This window comes from Stenella coeruleoalba, assembly GCF_951394435.1.
Source record: "Stenella coeruleoalba genome assembly, contig: scaffold_51, whole genome shotgun sequence".
Taxonomy (NCBI): domain Eukaryota; kingdom Metazoa; phylum Chordata; class Mammalia; order Artiodactyla; family Delphinidae; genus Stenella; species Stenella coeruleoalba.
The window spans coordinates 1,543,844-1,563,107 of NW_027646377.1; the positions used below are offsets into that span (position 1 = coordinate 1,543,844).

At 43.8% G+C, this 19,264-nt stretch overlaps 1 long non-coding RNA gene across 1 annotated transcript in view; it reads left to right on the forward strand.

Moving 5' to 3' along the window:
• The window catches only part of LOC307181144, a 902,340-nt gene that overhangs the window by 503,464 nt on the left and 379,612 nt on the right, over positions 1-19,264 (forward strand). The window lies entirely within an intron of this gene.

Consider the following 19,264-nt stretch of genomic DNA (forward strand, 5'->3'; position numbering starts at 1 on the left):
GGAAGTGCCCTAGGTTCTGTTGCTTTGTTTTTTAGATGTTTCAGGAAACACCATACACTTCTCCCGAGTGGTTGTTGGCAATTTACATCCCGCCCATCAGCATAACAAGGCTCCCAGTTCTCCATGGCCTGTCCTGCCTTTCTGGATTTTACACTTTTTTCAGATGGCCCTTTTGACCGGGGGGAAGTGAGACTTCATTGTAGTGCAGATTTCCTTTGCAAGCTTGCTTGGTTGGCCAAAAAGGGCGTATGCGTTTTTTCCTGAATATATTCAGGAAAAAACGCATACGCCCTTTTTGGCCAAGTGCATCATTGTGGACGTTCTGCCTCTTTTCCTATGCTTTCAATGCAATTCCAGTCTACCTCCTGAAATCGGTTTCCTGCAATTCTGCCCCGCTTTCAAGTCCTCTTGGCAGCCTTACTTCAGTCTATTTTTGGACGATAGCTGTCATTTATAACTCTGCAGGTTTGTGAATTACAGTGCCCCTGAGCTCCTTTCTTCAACTCGCTTTCTTTTGAGCTGGCCGCAACACCGCAGGATGGCTTCAGGCCCTAATCTGGTTCCGGTACGGCACGCTGAGCCTTTGGTTATTTCCTCTTCCTGGTGGGAAATGAGAGTTAAATTTGCCCGTCCAGACACCTCCAGCTAGCCTCTCATTGGTTCTCGCTATTCCTGTTCATCTTCCGCAGAAATTGCAAACTGGGCCAAACAGGAGGTTAAAGGGACTGACTCTCCAAGTGGGGAGAGTGTTAGTAAAGCGTCTGGAATGTTGCACCCGAGTACCAGGGGAGGAAAACTGAGACATATTTGAACACGTCTCCCGATCACATGGTTGATCATACTCTAGGTTCCACATGCATGTTTTAGCTGAAAGAAGAATACCTTAAACCTGGGTATTTGAAACCCGTGGAATGGGTACCATGCAATATGACTTCAAAGGGTCTTCATTTGCTCACCGAACCTCTCCAATCCTATCACTGCTGCGTTTATGCCCCTGTACACATGCTTGATTCTCTTTCGGAGACATAGCAATCCATAGGTTTTAAGATACTTACTAGTCAGGTACATTCTTAGGTGTTTAATATGCGGTGTTGAGTCCATTTCGTTGAGCAAGGAGTAGCTCTTGTCTATTCCATATTTGGCTTAAGGAACTTTATCTGTGCTCATTTCAATCTCTGGTTTTATGCAGCACCCCAACTCACCTTTACCCTTAAGCAAGCATAAGTTGGTTTTCTAAATTTGAGACCCTGTTCTGTTCTGTAATTCAGTTCCTGTGTAGCCAAGTTTACATTCCGTGTATTACTGATATCTTATGATGTTTCTTTTTCTGTGTGACTTACTTCAGTTAGAATCATCATACCTGAATCCACTCATTGTGCTGCTAAGGGCCTGATGACACAGATTTCATTGCTGAGTGATATTGCTTTGTAAGTAAATACCACAACTTCTTTATCCATTTTTCACTTTCTGCGATGTTGAACTTGTACTGTAAACGAGGTTCTTGTAAACAGAGCCGTTCCAAACGTTGGGGTGGCTGTGTCTTTTTGATTTTAATTTCCCTAAGCTATAGGGCCATAAGTGGAAGTGCCCTAGGTTCTGTTGCTTTGTTTTTTAGATGTTTCAGGAAACACCATACACTTCTCCCGAGTGGTTGTTGGCAATTTACATCCCGCCCATCAGCATAACAAGGCTCCCAGTTCTCCATGGCCTGTCCTGCCTTTCTGGATTTTACACTTTTTTCAGATGGCCCTTTTGACCGGGGGGAAGTGAGACTTCATTGTAGTGCAGATTTCCTTTGCAAGCTTGCTTGGTTGGCCAAAAAGGGCGTATGCGTTTTTTCCTGAATATATTCAGGAAAAAACGCATACGCCCTTTTTGGCCAAGTGCATCATTGTGGACGTTCTGCCTCTTTTCCTATGCTTTCAATGCAATTCCAGTCTACCTCCTGAAATCGGTTTCCTGCAATTCTGCCCCGCTTTCAAGTCCTCTTGGCAGCCTTACTTCAGTCTATTTTTGGACGATAGCTGTCATTTATAACTCTGCAGGTTTGTGAATTACAGTGCCCCTGAGCTCCTTTCTTCAACTCGCTTTCTTGTGACCTGGCCGCAACACCGCAGGATGGCTTCAGGCCCTAATCTGGTTCCGGTACGGCACGCTGAGCCTTTGGTTATTTCATCTTCCTGGTGGGAAATGAGAGTTAAATTTGCCCGTCCAGACACCTCCATCTAGCCTCTCATTGGTTCTCGCTATTCCTGTTCATCTTCCGCAGAAATTGCAAACTGGGCCAAACAGGAGGTTAAAGGCACTGACTCTCCAAGTGGGGAGAGTGTTAGTAAAGCGTCTGGAATGTTGCACCCGAGTACCAGGGGAGGAAAACTGAGACATATTTGAACACGTCTCCCGTTCACATGGTTGATCATACTTGGGTTCCACATGCATGTTTTAGCTGAAGGAAGAATACCTTAAACCTGAGAGTTGAGACCCGTGGAATGGGTACCATGCAATATGACTTCAAAGGGTCTTCATTTGCTCACCGAACCTCTCCAATCCTATCACTGCTGCGTTTATGCCCCTGTACACATGCTTGATTCTCTTTCGGAGACATAGCAATCCATAGGTTTTAAGATACTTACTAGTCAGGTACATTCTTAGGTGTTTAATATGCGGTGTTGAGTCCATTACGTTGAGCAAGGAGTAGCTCTTGTCTATTCCATATTTGACTTAAGGAACTTTATCTGTGCTCATTTCAATCTCTGGTTTTATGCAGCACCCCAACTCACCTTTACCCTTAAGCAAGCATAAGTTGGTTTTCTAAATTTGCGACCCTGTCCTGTTCTGTAATTCAGTTCCTGTGTAGCCAAGTTTCCATTCCGTGTATTACTGATATCTTATGATGTTTCTTTTTCTGTGTGACTTACTTCAGTTAGAATCATCATACCTGAATCCACTCATTGTGCTGCTAAGGGCCTGATGACACAGATTTCATTGCTGAGTGATATTGCTTTGTAAGTAAATACCACAACTTCTTTATCCATTTTTCACTTTCTGCAATGTTGAACTTGTACTGTAAACGAGGTTCTTGTAAACAGAGCCGTTCCAAACTTTGGGGTGGCTGTGTCTTTTTGATTTTAATTTCCCTAAGCTATAGGACCATAAGTGGAAGTGCCCTAGGTTCTGTTGCTTTGTTTTTTAGATGTTTCAGGAAACACCATACACTTCTCCCGAGTGGTTGTTGGCAATTTACATCCCGCCCATCAGCATAACAAGGCTCCCAGTTCTCCATGGCCTGTCCTGCCTTTCTGGATTTTACACTTTTTTCAGATGGCCCTTTTGACCGGGGGGAAGTGAGACTTCATTGTAGCGCAGATTTCCTTTGCAAGCTTGCTTGGTTGGCCAAAAAGGGCGTATGCGTTTTTTCCTGAATATATTCAGGAAAAAACTCATACGCCCTTTTTGGCCAAGTGCATCATTGTGGACGTTCTGCCTCTTTTCCTATGCTTTCAATGCAATTCCAGTCTACCTCCTGAAATCGGTTTCCTGCAATTCTGCCCCGCTTTCAAGTCCTCTTGGCAGCCTTACTTCAGTCTATTTTTGGACGATAGCTGTCATTTATAACTCTGCAGGTTTGTGAATTACAGTGCCCCTGAGCTCCTTTCTTCAACTCGCTTTCTTTTGAGCTGGCCGCAACACCGCAGGATGGCTTCAGGCCCTAATCTGGTTCCGGTACGGCACGCTGAGCCTTTGGTTATTTCCTCTTCCTGGTGGGAAATGAGAGTTAAATTTGCCCGTCCAGACACCTCCAGCTAGCCTCTCATTGGTTCTCGCTATTCCTGTTCATCTTCCGCAGAAATTGCAAACTGGGCCAAACAGGAGGTTAAAGGGACTGACTCTCCAAGTGGGGAGAGTGTTAGTAAAGCGTCTGGAATGTTGCACCCGAGTACCAGGGGAGGAAAACTGAGACATATTTGAACACGTCTCCCGATCACATGGTTGATCATACTCTAGGTTCCACATGCATGTTTTAGCTGAAGGAAGAATACCTTAAACCTGAGAGTTGAGACCCGTGGAATGGGTACCATGCAATATGACTTCAAAGGGTCTTCATTTGCTCACCGAACCTCTCCAATCCTATCACTGCTGCATTTATTACCCTTTACACATGCTTGATTCTCTTTTGGAGACATAGCAATCCATAGGTTTTAAGATACTTACTAGTCAGGTACATTCTTAGGGGTTTAATATGGGGTTTTGAGTCCATTTCGTTGAGCAAGGAGTAGCTCTTGTCTATTCCATATTTGGCTTAAGGAACTTTATCTGTGCTCATTTCAATCTCTGGTTTTATGCAGCACCCCAACTCACCTTTACCCTTAAGCAAGCATAAGTTGGTTTTCTAAATTTGAGACCCTGTCCTGTTCTGTAATTCAGTTCCTGTGTAGCCAAGTTTACATTCCGTGTATTACTGATATCTTATGATGTTTCTTTTTCTGTGTGACTTACTTCAGTTAGAATCATCATACCTGAATCCACTCATTGTGCTGCTAAGGGCCTGATGACACAGATTTCATTGCTGAGTGATATTGCTTTGTAAGTAAATACCACAACTTCTTTATCCATTTTTCAGTTTCTGCGATGTTGAACTTGTACTGTAAACGAGGTTCTTGTAAACAGAGCCGTTCCAAACTTTGGGGTGGCTGTGTCTTTTTGATTTTAATTTCCCTAAGCTATAGGACCATAAGTGGAAGTGCCCTAGGTTCTGTTGCTTTGTTTTTTAGATGTTTCAGGAAACACCATACACTTCTCCCGAGTGGTTGTTGGCAATTTACATCCCGCCCATCAGCATAACAAGGCTCCCAGTTCTCCATGGCCTGTCCTGCCTTTCTGGATTTTACACTTTTTTCAGATGGCCCTTTTGACCGGGGGGAAGTGAGACTTCATTGTAGTGCAGATTTCCTTTGCAAGCTTGCTTGGTTGGCCAAAAAGGGCGTATGCGTTTTTTCCTGAATATATTCAGGAAAAAACGCATACGCCCTTTTTGGCCAAGTGCATCATTGTGGACGTTCTGCCTCTTTTCCTATGCTTTCAATGCAATTCCAGTCTACCTCCTGAAATCGGTTTCCTGCAATTCTGCCCCGCTTTCAAGTCCTCTTGGCAGCCTTACTTCAGTCTATTTTTGGACGATAGCTGTCATTTATAACTCTGCAGGTTTGTGAATTACAGTGCCCCTGAGCTCCTTTCTTCAATTCGCTTTCTTTTGAGCTGGCCGCAACACCGCAGGATGGCTTCAGGCCCTAATCTGGTTCCGGTACGGCACGCTGAGCCTTTGGTTATTTCCTCTTCCTGGTGGGAAATGAGAGTTAAATTTGCCCGTCCAGACACCTCCAGCTAGCCTCTCATTGGTTCTCGCTATTCCTGTTCATCTTCCTCAGAAATTGCAAACTGGGCCAAACAGGAGGTTAAAGGGACTGACTCTCCAAGTGGGGAGAGTGTTAGTAAAGCGTCTGGAATGTTGCACCCGAGTACCAGGGGAGGAAAACTGAGACATATTTCAACACGTCTCCCATTCACATGGTTGATCATACTTGGGTTCCACATGCATGTTTTAGCTGAAGGAAGAATACCTTAAACCTGGAGAGTTGAGACCCGTGTAATGGGTACCATGCAATATGACTTCAAAGGGTCTTCATTTGCTCACCGAACCTCTCCAATCCTATCACTGCTGCGTTTATGCCCCTGTACACATGCTTGATTCTCTTTCGGAGACATAGCAATCCATAGGTTTTAAGATACTTACTAGTCAGGTACATTCTTAAGCGTTTAATATGCGGTGTTGAGTCCATTTCGTTGAGCAAGGAGTAGCTCTTGTCTATTCCATATTTGACTTAAGGAACTTTATCTGTGCTCATTTCAATCTCTGGTTTTATGCAGCACCCCAACTCACCTTTACCCTTAAGCAAGCATAAGTTGGTTTTCTAAATTTGAGACCCTGTTCTGTTCTGTAATTCAGTTCCTGTGTAGCCAAGTTTACATTCCGTGTATTACTGATATCTTATGATGTTTCTTTTTCTGTGTGACTTATTTCAGTTAGAATCATCATACCTGAATCCACTCATTGTGATGCTAAGGGCCTGATGACATAGATTTCATTGCTGAGTGATATTGCTTTGTAAGTAAATACCACAACTTCTTTATCCATTTTTCACTTTCTGCGATGTTGAACTTGTACTGTAAACGAGGTTCTTGTAAACAGAGGCGTCCCAAACTTTCGGTGGCTGTGTCTTTTTGATTTTAATTTCCCTCAGCTATAGGACCATAAGTGGAAGTGCCCTAGGCTCTGTTGCTTTGTTTTTTAGATGTTTCAGGAAACACCATACACTTCTCCTGAGTGTCTGTTGGCAATTTACATCCCGCCCATCAGCATAACAAGGCTCCCAGTTCTCCATGGCCTGTCCTGCCTTTCTGGATTTTACACTTTTTTCAGATGGCCCTTTTGACCAGGGGGAAGTGAGACTTCATTGTAGTGCAGATTTCCTTTGCAAGCTTGCTTGGTTGGCCAAAAAGGGCGTATGCGTTTTTTCCTGAATATATTCAGGAAAAAACACATACGCCCTTTTTGGCCAAGTGCATCATTGTGGACGTTCTGCCTCTTTTCCTATGCTTTCAATGCAATTCCAGTCTACCTCCTGAAATCGGTTTCCTGCAATTCTGCCCCGCTTTCAAGTCCTCTTGGCAGCCTTACTTCAGTCTATTTTTGGACGATAGCTGTCATTTATAACTCTGCAGGTTTGTGAATTACAGTGCCCCTGAGCTCCTTTCTTCAACTCGCTTTCTTTTGAGCTGGCCGCAACACCGCAGGATGGCTTCAGGCCCTAATCTGGTTCCGGTACAGCACGCTGAGCCTTTGGTTATTTCCTCTTCCTGGTGGGAAATGAGACTTAAATTTGCCCGTCCAGACACCTCCAGCTAGCCTCTCATTGGTTCTCGCTATTCCTGTTCATCTTCCGCAGAAATTGCAAACTGGGCCAAACAGGAGGTTAAAGGCGCTGACTCTCCAAGTGGGGAGAGTGTTAGTAAAGCCTCTGGAATGTTGCACCCGAGTACCAGGGGAGGAAAACTGAGACATATTTGAACACGTCTCCCGTTCACATGGTTGATCATACTTGGGTTCCACATGCATGTTTTAGCTGAAGGAAGAATACCTTAAACCTGGAGAGTTGAGACCCGTGTAATGGGTACCATGCAATATGATTTCAAAGGGTCTTCATTTGCTCACCGAACCTCTCCAATCCTATCACTGCTGCGTTTATGCCCCTGTACACATGCATCATTCTCTTTCGGAGACATAGCAATCCATAGGTTTTAAGATACTTACTAGTCAGGTACATTCTTAGGTGTTTAATATGCGGTGTTGAGTCCATTTCGTTGAGCAAGGAGTAGCTCTTTTCTATTCCATATTTGACTTAAGGAACTTTATCTGTGCTCATTTCAATCTCTGGTTTTATGCAGCACCCCAACTCACCTTTACCCTTAAGCAAGCATAAGTTGGTTTTCTAAATTTGAGACCCTGTTCTGTTCTGTAATTCAGTTCCTGTGTAGCCAAGTTTACATTCCGTTTATTACTGATATCTTAGGATGTTTCTTTTTCTGTGTGACTTATTTCAGTTAGAATCATCATACCTGAATCCACTCATTGTGCTGCTAAGGGCCTGATGACACAGATTTCATTGCTGAGTGATATTGCTTTGTAAGTAAATACCACAACTTCTTTATCCATTTTTCACTTTCTGCAATGTTGAACTTGTACTGTAAACGAGGTTCTTGTAAACAGAGCCGTTCCAAACTTTGGGGTGGCTGTGTCTTTTTTATTTTAATTTCCCTAAGCTATAGGACCATAAGTGGAAGTTCCCTAGGTTCTGTTGGTTTGTTTTTTAGATGTTTCAGGAAACACCATACACTTCTCCCGAGTGGTTGTTGGCAATTTACATCCCGCCCATCAGCATAACAAGGCTCCCAGTTCTCCATGGCCTGTCCTGCCTTTCTGGATTTTACACTTTTTTCAGATGGCCCTTTTGACCGGGGGGAAGTGAGACTTCATTGTAGTGCAGATTTCCTTTGCAAGCTTGCTTGGTTGGCCAAAAAGGGCGTATGCGTTTTTTCCTGAATATATTCAGGAAAAAACGCATACGCCCTTTTTGGCCAAGTGCATCATTGTGGACGTTCTGCCTCTTTTCCTATGCTTTCAATGCAATTCCAGTCTACCTCCTGAAATCGGTTTCCTGCAATTCTGCCCCGCTTTCAAGTCCTCTTGGCAGCCTTACTTCAGTCTATTTTTGGACGATAGCTGTCATTTATAACTCTGCAGGTTTGTGAATTACAGTGCCCCTGAGCTCCTTTCTTCAACTCGCTTTCTTTTGAGCTGGCCGCAACACCGCAGGATGGCTTCAGGCCCTAATCTGGTTCCGGTACGGCACGTTGAGCCTTTGGTTATTTCCTCTTCCTGGTGGGAAATGAGAGTTAAATTTGCCCGTCCAGACACCTCCAGCTAGCATCTCATTGGTTCTCGCTATTCCTGTTCATCTTCCGCAGAAATTGCAAACTGGGCCAAACAGGAGGTTAAAGGCGCTGACTCTCCAAGTGGGGAGAGTGTTAGTAAAGCGTCTGGAATGTTGCACCCGAGTACCAGGGGAGGAAAACTGAGACATATTTGAACACGTCTCCCATTCACATGGTTGATCATACTTGGGTTCCACATGCATGTTTTAGCTGAAGGAAGAATACCTTAAACATGGAGAGTTGAGACCCGTGTAATGGGTACCATGCAATATGACTTCAAAGGGTCTTCATTTGCTCACCGAACGTCTCCAATCCTGTCACTGCTGCGTTTATGCCCCTGTACACATGCTTGATTCTCTTTTGGAGACATAGCAATCCATAGGTTTTAAGATACTTACTAGTCAGGTACATTCTTAAGCGTTTAATATGCGGTGTTGGGTCCATTTCGTTGAGCAAGGAGTAGCTCTTGTCTATTCCATATTTGACTTAAGGAACTTTATCTGTGCTCATTTCAATCTCTGGTTTTATGCAGCACCCCAACTCACCTTTACCCTTAAGCAAGCATAAGTTGGTTTTCTAAATTTGAGACCCTGTTCTGTTCTGTAATTCAGTTCCTGTGTAGCCAAGTTTACATTCCGTGTATTACTGATATCTTATGATGTTTCTTTTTCTGTGTGACTTATTTCAGTTAGAATCATCGTACCTGAATCCACTCATTATGCTGCTACGGACCTGATGACAGAGATTTCATTGCTGAGTGATACTGCATTGTACGTAAGTACCACAAGTTGTTTATCCATTTTTCACTTTCTGTGATATTGAACTTGTACGGTAAACGAGCTTCTTGTAAACAGAGCTGTCCCAAATTTTGGGGTGGCTGTGTCTTTTTGATTTTAATTTCCCTAAGCTATAGGACCATAAGTGGAAGTGCCCTAGGCTCTGTTGCTTTGTTTTTTAGATGTTTCAGGAAACACCATACACTTCTCCCGAGTGGTTGTTGGCAATTTACATCCCGCCCATCAGCATAACAAGGCTCCCAGTTCTCCATGGCCTGTCCTGCCTTTCTGGATTTTACACTTTTTTCAGATGGCCCTTTTGACCGGGGGGAATGAGACTTCATTGTAGTGCAGATTTCCTTTGCAAGCTTGCTTGGTTGGCCAAAAAGAGCGTATGCGTTTTTTCCTGAATATATTCAGGAAAAGACGCATACGCCCTTTTTGGCCAAGTGCATCATTGTGGACGTTCTGCCTCTTTTCCTATGCTTTCAATGCAATTCCAGTCTACCTCCTGAAATCGGTTTCCTGCAATTCTGCCCCGCTTTCAAGTCCTCTTGGCAGCCTTACTTCAGTCTATTTTTGGACAATAGCTGTCATTTATAACTCTGCATGTTTGTGAATTACAGTGCCCCTGAGCTCCTTTCTTCAACTCGCTTTCTTGTGACCTGGCCGCAACACCGCAGGATGGCTTCAGGCCCTAATCTGGTTCCGGCCCGGCATGCTGAGCCTTTGTTTAATTCCTCTTCCTGGTGGGAAATGAGAGTTAAATTTGCCCGTCCAGACACCTCCAGCTAGCCTCTCATTGGTTCTCGCTATTCCTGTTCATCTTCCGCAGAAATTGCAAACTGGGCCAAACAGGAGGTTAAAGAGACTGACTCTCCAAGTGGGGAGAGTGTTAGTAAAGCGTCTGGAATGTTGCACCCGAGTACCAGGGGAGGAAAACTGAGACATATTTGAACACGTCTCCCGATCACATGGTTGATCATACTCTAGGTTCCACATGCATGTTTTAGCTGAAGGAAGAATACCTTAAACCTGGGTAGTTGAAACCCGTGGAATGGGTACCATGCAATTTGACTTCAAAGGGTCTTCATTTGCTCACCGAACCTTTCCAATCCTATCACTGCTGCGTTTATGCCCCTGTACACATGCTTGATTCTCTTTCGGAGACATAGCAATCCATAGGTTTTAAGATACTTACTAGTCAGGTACATTCTTAGGCATTTAATATGGGGTGTTGAGTCCATTTCGTTGAGCAAGGAGTAGCTCTTGTCTATTCCATATTTGGCTTAAGGAACTTTATCTGTGCTCATTTCAATCTCTGGTTTTATGCAGCACCCCAACTCACCTTTACCCTTAAGCAAGAATAAGTTGGTTTTCTAAATTTGAGACACTGTTCTGTTCTGTAATTCAGTTCCTGTGTAGTCAAGTTTACATTCCGTGTATTACTGATATCTTATGATGTTTCTTTTTCTGTGTGACTTATTTCAGTTAGAATCATCATACCTGAATCCAGTCATTGTGCTGCTAAGGGCCTGATGACACAGATTTCATTGCTGAGTGATATTGTTTTGTAAGTAAATACCACAACTTCTTTATCCATTTTTCACTTTCTGCGATGTTGAACTTGTACTGTAAACGAGGTTCTTGTAAACAGAGCCGTTCCAAACTTTGGGGTGGCTGTGTCTTTTTGATTTTAATTTCCCTAAGCTATAGGACCATAAGTGGAAGTGCCCTAGGTTCTGTTGCTTTGTTTTTTAGATGTTTCAGGAAACACCATACACTTCTCCCGAGTGGTTGTTGGCAATTTACATCCCGCCCATCACCATAACAAGGCTCCCAGTTCTCCATGGCCTGTCCTGCCTTTCTGGATTTTACACTTTTTTCAGATGGCCCTTTTGACCAGGGGGAAGTGAGACTTCATTGTAGTGCAGATTTCCTTTGCAAGCTTGCTTGGTTGGCCAAAAAGGGCGTATGCGTTTTTTCCTGAATATATTCAGGAAAAAACGCATACGCCCTTTTTGGCCAAGTGCATCATTGTGGACGTTCTGCCTCTTTTCCTATGCTTTCAATGCAATTCCAGTCTACCTCCTGAAATCAGTTTCCTGCAATTCTGCCCCGCTTTCAAGTCCTCTTGGCAGCCTTACTTCAGTCTATTTTTGGACGATAGCTGTCATTTATAACTCTGCAGGTTTGTGAATTACAGTGCCCCTGAGCTCCTTTCTTCAACTCGCTTTCTTGTGACCTGGCCGCAACACCGCAGGATGGCTTCAGGCCCTAATCAGGTTCCGGCCCGGCATGCTGAGCCTTTGGTTAATTCCTCTTCCTGGTGGGAAATGAGAGTTAAATTTGCCCGTTCAGACACCTCCAGCTAGCCTCTCATTGGTTCTCGCTATTCCTGTTCATCTTCCGCAGAAATTGCAAAGTGGGCCAAACAGGAGGTTAAAGGGACTGACTCTCCAAGTGGGGAGAGTGTTAGTAAAGCGTCTGGAATGTTGCACCCGAGTACCAGGGGAGGAAAACTGAGACATATTTGAACACGTCTCCCGATCACATGGTTGATCATACTCTAGGTTCCACATGCATGTTTTAGCTGAAGGAAGAATACCTTAAACCTGGGTAGTTGAAACCCGTGGAATGAGTACCATGCAACATGACTTCAAAGGGTCTTCATTTGCTCACCGAACCTCTCCAATCCTATCACTGCTGCGTTTATGCCCCTGTACACATGCTTGATTCTCTTTCGGAGACATAGCAATCCATAGGTTTTAAGATACTTACTAGTCAGGTACATTCTTAGGCGTTTAATATGCGGTGTTGAGTCCATTTCGTTGAGCAAGGAGTAGCTCTTGTCTATTCCATATTTGGCTTAAGGAACTTTATCTGTGCTCATTTCAATCTCTGGTTTTATGCAGCACCCCAACTCACCTTTACCCTTTAGCAAGAATAAGTTGGTTTTCTAAATTTGAGACCCTGTTCTGTTCTGTAATTCAGTTCCTGTGTAGCCAAGTTTACATTCCGTGTATTACTGATATCTTATGATGTTTCTTTTTCTGTGTGACTTATTTCAGTTAGAATCATCATACCTGAATCCACTAATTGTGCTGCTGAGGGCCTGTGACACAGATTTCATTGCTGAGTGATATTGCTTTGTAAGTAAATACCACAATTTCTTTATCCATTTTTCACTTTCTGCGATGTTGAACTTGTACTGTAAACGAGGTTCTTGTAAACAGAGGCGTCCCAAACTTTGGGGTGGCTGTGTCTTTTTGATTTTAATTTCCCTAAGCTATAGGACCATAAGTGGCAGTGCCCTAGGCTCTGTTGCTTTGTTTTTTAGATGTTTCAGGAAACACCATACACTTCTCCCGAGTGTCTGTTGGCAATTTACATCCCGCCCATCAGCATAACAAGGCTCCCAGTTCTCCATGGCCTGTCCTGCCTTTCTGGATTTTACACTTTTTTCAGATGGCCCTTTTGACCGGGGGGAATGAGACTTCATTGTAGTGCAGATTTCCTTTGCAAGCTTGCTTGGTTGGCCAAAAAGGGCGTATGCGTGTTTTCCTGAATATATTCAGGAAAAAACGCATACGCCCTTTTTGGCCAAGTGCATCATTGTGGACGTTCTGCCTCTTTTCCTATGCTTTCAATGCAATTCCAGTCTACCTCCTGAAATCGGTTTCCTGCAATTCTGCCCCGTTTTCAAGTCCTCTTGGCAGCCTTACTTCAGTCTATTTTTGGACGATAGCTGTCATTTATAACTCTGCAGGTTTGTGAATTACAGTGCCCCTGAGCTCCTTTTTTCAACTCGTTTTCTTTTGAGCTGGCCGCAACACCGCAGGATGGCTTCAGGCCCTAATCTGGTTCCGGCACGGCACGCTGAGCCTTTGGTTAATTCCTCTTCCTGGTGGGAAATGAGAGTTAAATTTGCCCGTCCAGACACCTCCAGCTAGCTTCTCATTTGTTCTCGCTATTCCTGTTCATCTTCCACAGAAATTGCAAACTGGGCCAAACAGGAGGTTAAAGGGACTGACTCTCCAAGTCGGGAGAGTGTTAGTAAAGCATCTGGAATGTTTCACCCGAGTACCAGGGGAGGAAAACTGAGACATATTTGAACACGTCTCCCGATCACATGGTTGATCATACTCTAGGTTCCACATGCATGTTTTAGCTGAAGGAAGAATACCTTAAACCTGGGTATTTGAGACCCGTGTAATGGGTACCATGCAATATGACTTCAAAGGGTCTTCATTTGCTCACCGAACCTCTCCAATCCTATCACTGCTGCGTTTATGCCCCTGTACACACGCTTGATTCTCTTTTGGAGACATAGCAATCCATAGGTTTTAAGATACTTACTAGTCAGGTACATTCTTAGGCGTTTAATATGGGGTGTTGAGTCCATTTCGTTGAGCAAGGAGTAGCTCTTGTCTATTCCATATTTGGCTTAAGGAACTTTATCTGTGCTCATTTCAATCTCTGGTTTTATGCAGCACCCCAACTCACCTTTACCCTTAAGCAAGCATAAGTTGGTTTTCTAAATTTGAGACCCTGTTCTGTTCTGTAATTCAGTTCCTGTGTAGCCAAGTTTACATTCCGTGTATTAGTGATATCTTATGATGATTCTTTTTCTGTGTGACTTATTTCAGTTAGAATCATCGTACCTGAATCCGCTCATTATGCTCTTACGGGCCTGATGTCATAGATTTCACTGCTGAGTGATACTGAATTGTACGTAAGTACCACAAGTTCTTTATCCATTTTTCACTTTCTGTGATATTGAACTTGTACGGTAAACGAGGTTCTTGTAAACGGTGGCGTCCCAAACTTTGGGGTGGCTGTGTCTTTTTGATTTTAATTTCCCTAAGCTATAGGACCATAAGTGGAAGTGCCCTAGGTTCTGTTGGTTTGTTTTTTAGATGTTTCAGGAAACACCATACACTTCTCCCGAGTGGTTGTTGGCAATTTACATCCCGCCCATCAGCATAACAAGGCTCCCAGTTCTCCATGGCCTGTCCTGCCTTTCTGGATTTTACACTTTTTTCAGATGGCCCTTTTGACCGGGGGGAAGTGAGACTTCATTGTAGTGCAGATTTCCTTTGCAAGCTTTCTTGGTTGGCCAAAAAGGGCGTATGCGTTTTTACCTGAATATATTCAGGAAAAAACGCATACGCCCTTTTTGGCCAAGTGCATCATAGTGGACGTTCTGCCTCTTTTCCTATGCTTTCAATGCAATTCCAGTCTACCTCCTGAAATCGGTTTCCTGCAATTCTGCCCCGCTTTCAAGTCCTCTTGGCAGCCTTACTTCAGTCTATTTTTGGACGATAGCTGTCATTTATAACTCTGCAGGTTTGTGAATTACAGTGCCCCTGAGCTCCTTTCTTCAACTCGCTTTCTTTTGAGCTGGCCGCAACACCGCAGGATGGCTTCAGGCCCTAATCTGGTTCCGGTACGGCACGCTGAGCCTTTGGTTATTTCCTCTTCCTGGTGGGAAATGAGAGTTAAATTTGCCCGTCCAGACACCTCCAGCTAGCCTCTCATTGGTTCTCGCTATTCCTGTTCATCTTCCGCAGAAATTGCAAACTGGGCCAAACAGGAGGTTAAAGGCGCTGACTCTCCAAGTGGGGAGAGTGTTAGTAAAGCGTCTGGAATGTTGCACCCGAGTACCAGGGGAGGAAAACTGAGACATATTTGAACACGTCTCCCGTTCACATGGTTGATCATACTTGGGTTCCACATGCATGTTTTAGCTGAAGGAAGAATACCTTAAACCTGGAGAGTTGAGACCCGTGTAATGGGTACCATGCAATATGACTTCAAAGGGTCTTCATTTGCTCACCGAACCTCTCCAATCCTATCACTGCTGTGTTTATGCCCCTGTACACATGCTTGATTCTCTTTCGGAGACATAGCAATCCATAGGTTTTAAGATACTTACTAGTCAGGTACATTCTTAGGCGTTTAATATGCGGTGTTGAGTCCATTTCGTTGAGCAAGGAGTAGCTCTTGTCTATTCCATATTTGACTTAAGGAACTTTATCTGTGCTCATTTCAATCTCTGGTTTTATGCAGCACCCCAACTCACCTTTACCCTTAAGCAAGCATAAGTTGGTTTTCTAAATTTGAGACCCTGTTCTGTTCTGTAATTCAGTTCCTGTGTAGCCAAGTTAACATTCCGTGTATTACTGATATCTTATGATGTTTCTTTTTCTGTGTGACTTACTTCAGTTAGAATCATCATACCTGAATCCACTCATTGTGCTGCTAAGGGCCTGATGACACAGATTTCATTGCTGAGTGATATTGCTTTCTAAGTAAATACCACAACTTCTTTATCCATTTTTCACTTTCTGCGATGTTGAACTTGTACTGTAAACGAGGTTCTTGTAAACAGAGCCGTTCCAAACTTTGGGGTGGCTGTGTCTTTTTGATTTTAATTTCCCTAAGCTATAGGGCCATAAGTGGAAGTGCCCTAGGTTCTGTTGGTTTGTTTTTTAGATGTTTCAGGAAACACCATACACTTCTCCCGAGTGGTTGTTGGCAATTTACATCCCGCCCATCAGCATAACAAGGCTCCCAGTTCTCCATGGCCTGTCCTGCCTTTCTGGATTTTACACTTTTTTCAGATGGCCCTTTTGACCGGGGGGAAGTGAGACTTCATTGTAGTGCAGATTTCCTTTGCAAGCTTGCTTGGTTGGCCAAAAAGGGCGTATGCGTTTTTTCCTGAATATATTCAGGAAAAAACGCATACGCCCTTTTTGGCCAAGTGCATCATTGTGGACGTTCTGCCTCTTTTCCTATGCTTTCAATGCAATTCCAGTCTACCTCCTGAAATCGGTTTCCTGCAATTCTGCCCCGCTTTCAAGTCCTCTTGGCAGCCTTACTTCAGTCTATTTTTGGACGATAGCTGTCATTTATAACTCTGCAGGTTTGTGAATTACAGTGCCCCTGAGCTCCTTTCTTCAACTCGCTTTCTTGTGACCTGGCCGCAACACCGCAGGATGGCTTCAGGCCCTAATCTGGTTCCGGCCCGGCATGCTGAGCCTTTGGTTAATTCCTCTTCCTGGTGGGAAATGAGAGTTAAATTTGCCCGTCCAGACACCTCCAGATAGCCTCTCATTGGTTCTCGCTATTCCTGTTCATCTTCCGCAGAAATTGCAAACTGGGCCAAAGAGGAGGTTAAAGGGACTGACTCTCCAAGTCGGGAGAGTGTTAGTAAAGCGTCTGGAATGTTGCACCCGAGACCAGGGGAAGAAAACTGAGACATATTTGAACACGTCTCCCGTTCACACGGTTGATCATACTCTGGGTTCCACATGCATGTTTTAGCTGAAGGAAGAATACCTAAAACCTGGGTAGTTGAAACCCGTGGAATGGGTACCATGCAATATGACTTCAAAGGGTCTTCATTTACTCACCGAACCTCTCCAATCCTATCACTGCTGCATTTATTCCCCTGTACACACACTTGATTCTCTTTTGGAGACATAGCAATCCATAGGTTTTAAGATACTTACTAGTCAGGTACATTCTTAGGGGTTTAATATGGGGTTTTGAGTCCATTTCGTTGAGCAAGGAGTAGCTCTTGTCTATTCCATATTTGGCTTAAGGAACTTTATCTGTGCTCATTTCAATCTCTGGTTTTATGCAGCACCCCAACTCACCTTTCCCCTTAAGCAAGCATAAGTTGGTTTTCTAAATTTGAGACCCTGTTCTGTTTTGGAATGTAGTTCCTGTGTAGCCAAGTTTACATTCCGTGTATTAGTGATATCTTATGATGTTTCTTTTTCTGTGTGACTTATTTCAGTTAGAATCATCGTACCTGAATCTACTCATTATGCTGCTAAGGGCCTGATGACATAGATTTCATTGCTGAGTGATACTGCATTGTACGTAAGTACCACAAGTTCTTTATCCATTTTTCACTTTCTGCGATGTTGAACTTGTACTGTAAACGAGGTTCTTGTAAACAGAGCCGTTCCAAACTTTGGGGTGGCTGTGTCTTTTTGATTTTAATTTCCCTAAGCTATAGGACCATAAGTGGAAGTGCCCTAGGCTCTGTTGCTTTGTTTTTTAGATGTTTCAGGAAACACCATACACTTCTCCCAAGTGTCTGTTGGCAATTTACATCCCGCCCTTCAGCATAACAAGGCTCCCAGTTCTCAATGGCCTGTTGCCTTTCTGGATTTTACACTTTTTTCAGATGGCCCTTTTGACCGGGGGGAAGTGAGACTTCATTGTAGTGCAGATTTCCTTTGCAAGCTTGCTTGGTTGGCCAAAAAGGGCGTATGCGTTTTTTCCTGAATATATTCAGGAAAAAACGCATACGCCCTTTTTGGCCAAGTGCATCATTGTGGACGTTCTGCCTCTTTTCCTATGCTTTCAATGCAATTCCAGTCTACCTCCTGAAATCGGTTTCCTGCAATTCTGCCCCGCATTCAAGTCCTCTTGGCAGCCTTACTTCAGTCTATTTTTGGACGATAGCTGTCATTTATAACTCTGCAGGTTTGTGAATTACAGTGCCCCTGAGCTCCTTTCTTCAACTTGCTTTCTTGTGACCTGGCCGCAACACCGCAGGCTGGCTTCAGGCCCTAATCTGGTTCCGGCACGGCACGCTGAGCCTTTGGTTATTTCCTCTTCCTGGTGGGAAATGAGAGTTAAATTTGCCCGTCCAGAAACCTCCAGTTAGCCTCTCATTGGTTCTCGCTATTCCTGTTCATCTTCCACAGAAATTACAAACTGGGCCAAACAGGAGGTTAAAGGCGCTGACTCTCCAAGTGTGGAGAGTGTTAGTAAAGCGTCTGGAATGTTGCACCCGAGTACCAGGGGAGGAAAACTGAGACATATTTCAACACGTCTCCCGTTCACATGGTTGATCATACTTGGGTTCCACATGCATGTTTTAGCTGAAGGAAGAATACCTTAAACCTGGAGAGTTAAGACCCGTGTAATGGGTACCATGCAATATGACTTCAAAGGGTCTTCATTTGCTCACCGAACCTCTCCAATCCTATCACTGCTGCGTTTATGCCCCTGTACACATGCTTGATTCTCTTTCGGAGACATAGCAATCCATAGGTTTTACGATACTTACTAGTCAGGTACATTCTTAGGCGTTTAATATGCGGTGTTGAGTCCATTTCGTTGAGCAAGGAGTAGCTCTTGTCTATTCCATATTTGACTTAAGGAACTTTATCTGTGCTCATTTCAATCTCTGGTTTTATGCAGCACCCCAACTCACCTTTACCCTTAAGCAAGCATAAGTTGGTTTTCTAAATTTGAGACCCTGTTCTGTTCTGTAATTCAGTTCCTGTGTAGCCAAGTTTACATTCCGTGTATTACTGATATCTTATGATGTTTCTTTTTCTGTGTGACTTACTTCAGTTAGAATCATCATACCTGAATCCACTCATTGTGCTGCTAAGTGCCTGATGACACAGATTTCATTGCTGAGTGATATTGCTTTCTAAGTAAATACCACAACTTCTTTATCCATTTTTCACTTTCTGCGATGTTGAACTTGTACTGTAAACGAGGTTCTTGTAAACAGAGCCGTTCCAAACTTTGAGGTGGCTGTGTCTTTTTGATTTTAATTTCCCTAAGCTATAGGACCATAAGTGGAAGTGCCCTAGGCTCTGTTGCTTTGTTTTTTAGATGTTTCAGGAAACACCATACACTTCTCCCGAGTGGTTGTTGGCAATTTACATCCCGCCCATCAGCATAACAAGGCTCCCAGTTCTCCATGTCCTGTCCTGCCTTTCTGGATTTTACACTTTTTTCAGATGGCCCTTTTGACCGGGGGGAAGTGAGACTTCATTGTAGTGCAGATTTCCTTTGCAAGCTTGCTTGGTTGGCCAAAAAGGGCGTATGCGTTTTTTCCTGAATATATTCAGGAAAAAACGCATACGCCCTTTTTGGCCAAGTGCATCATTGTGGAC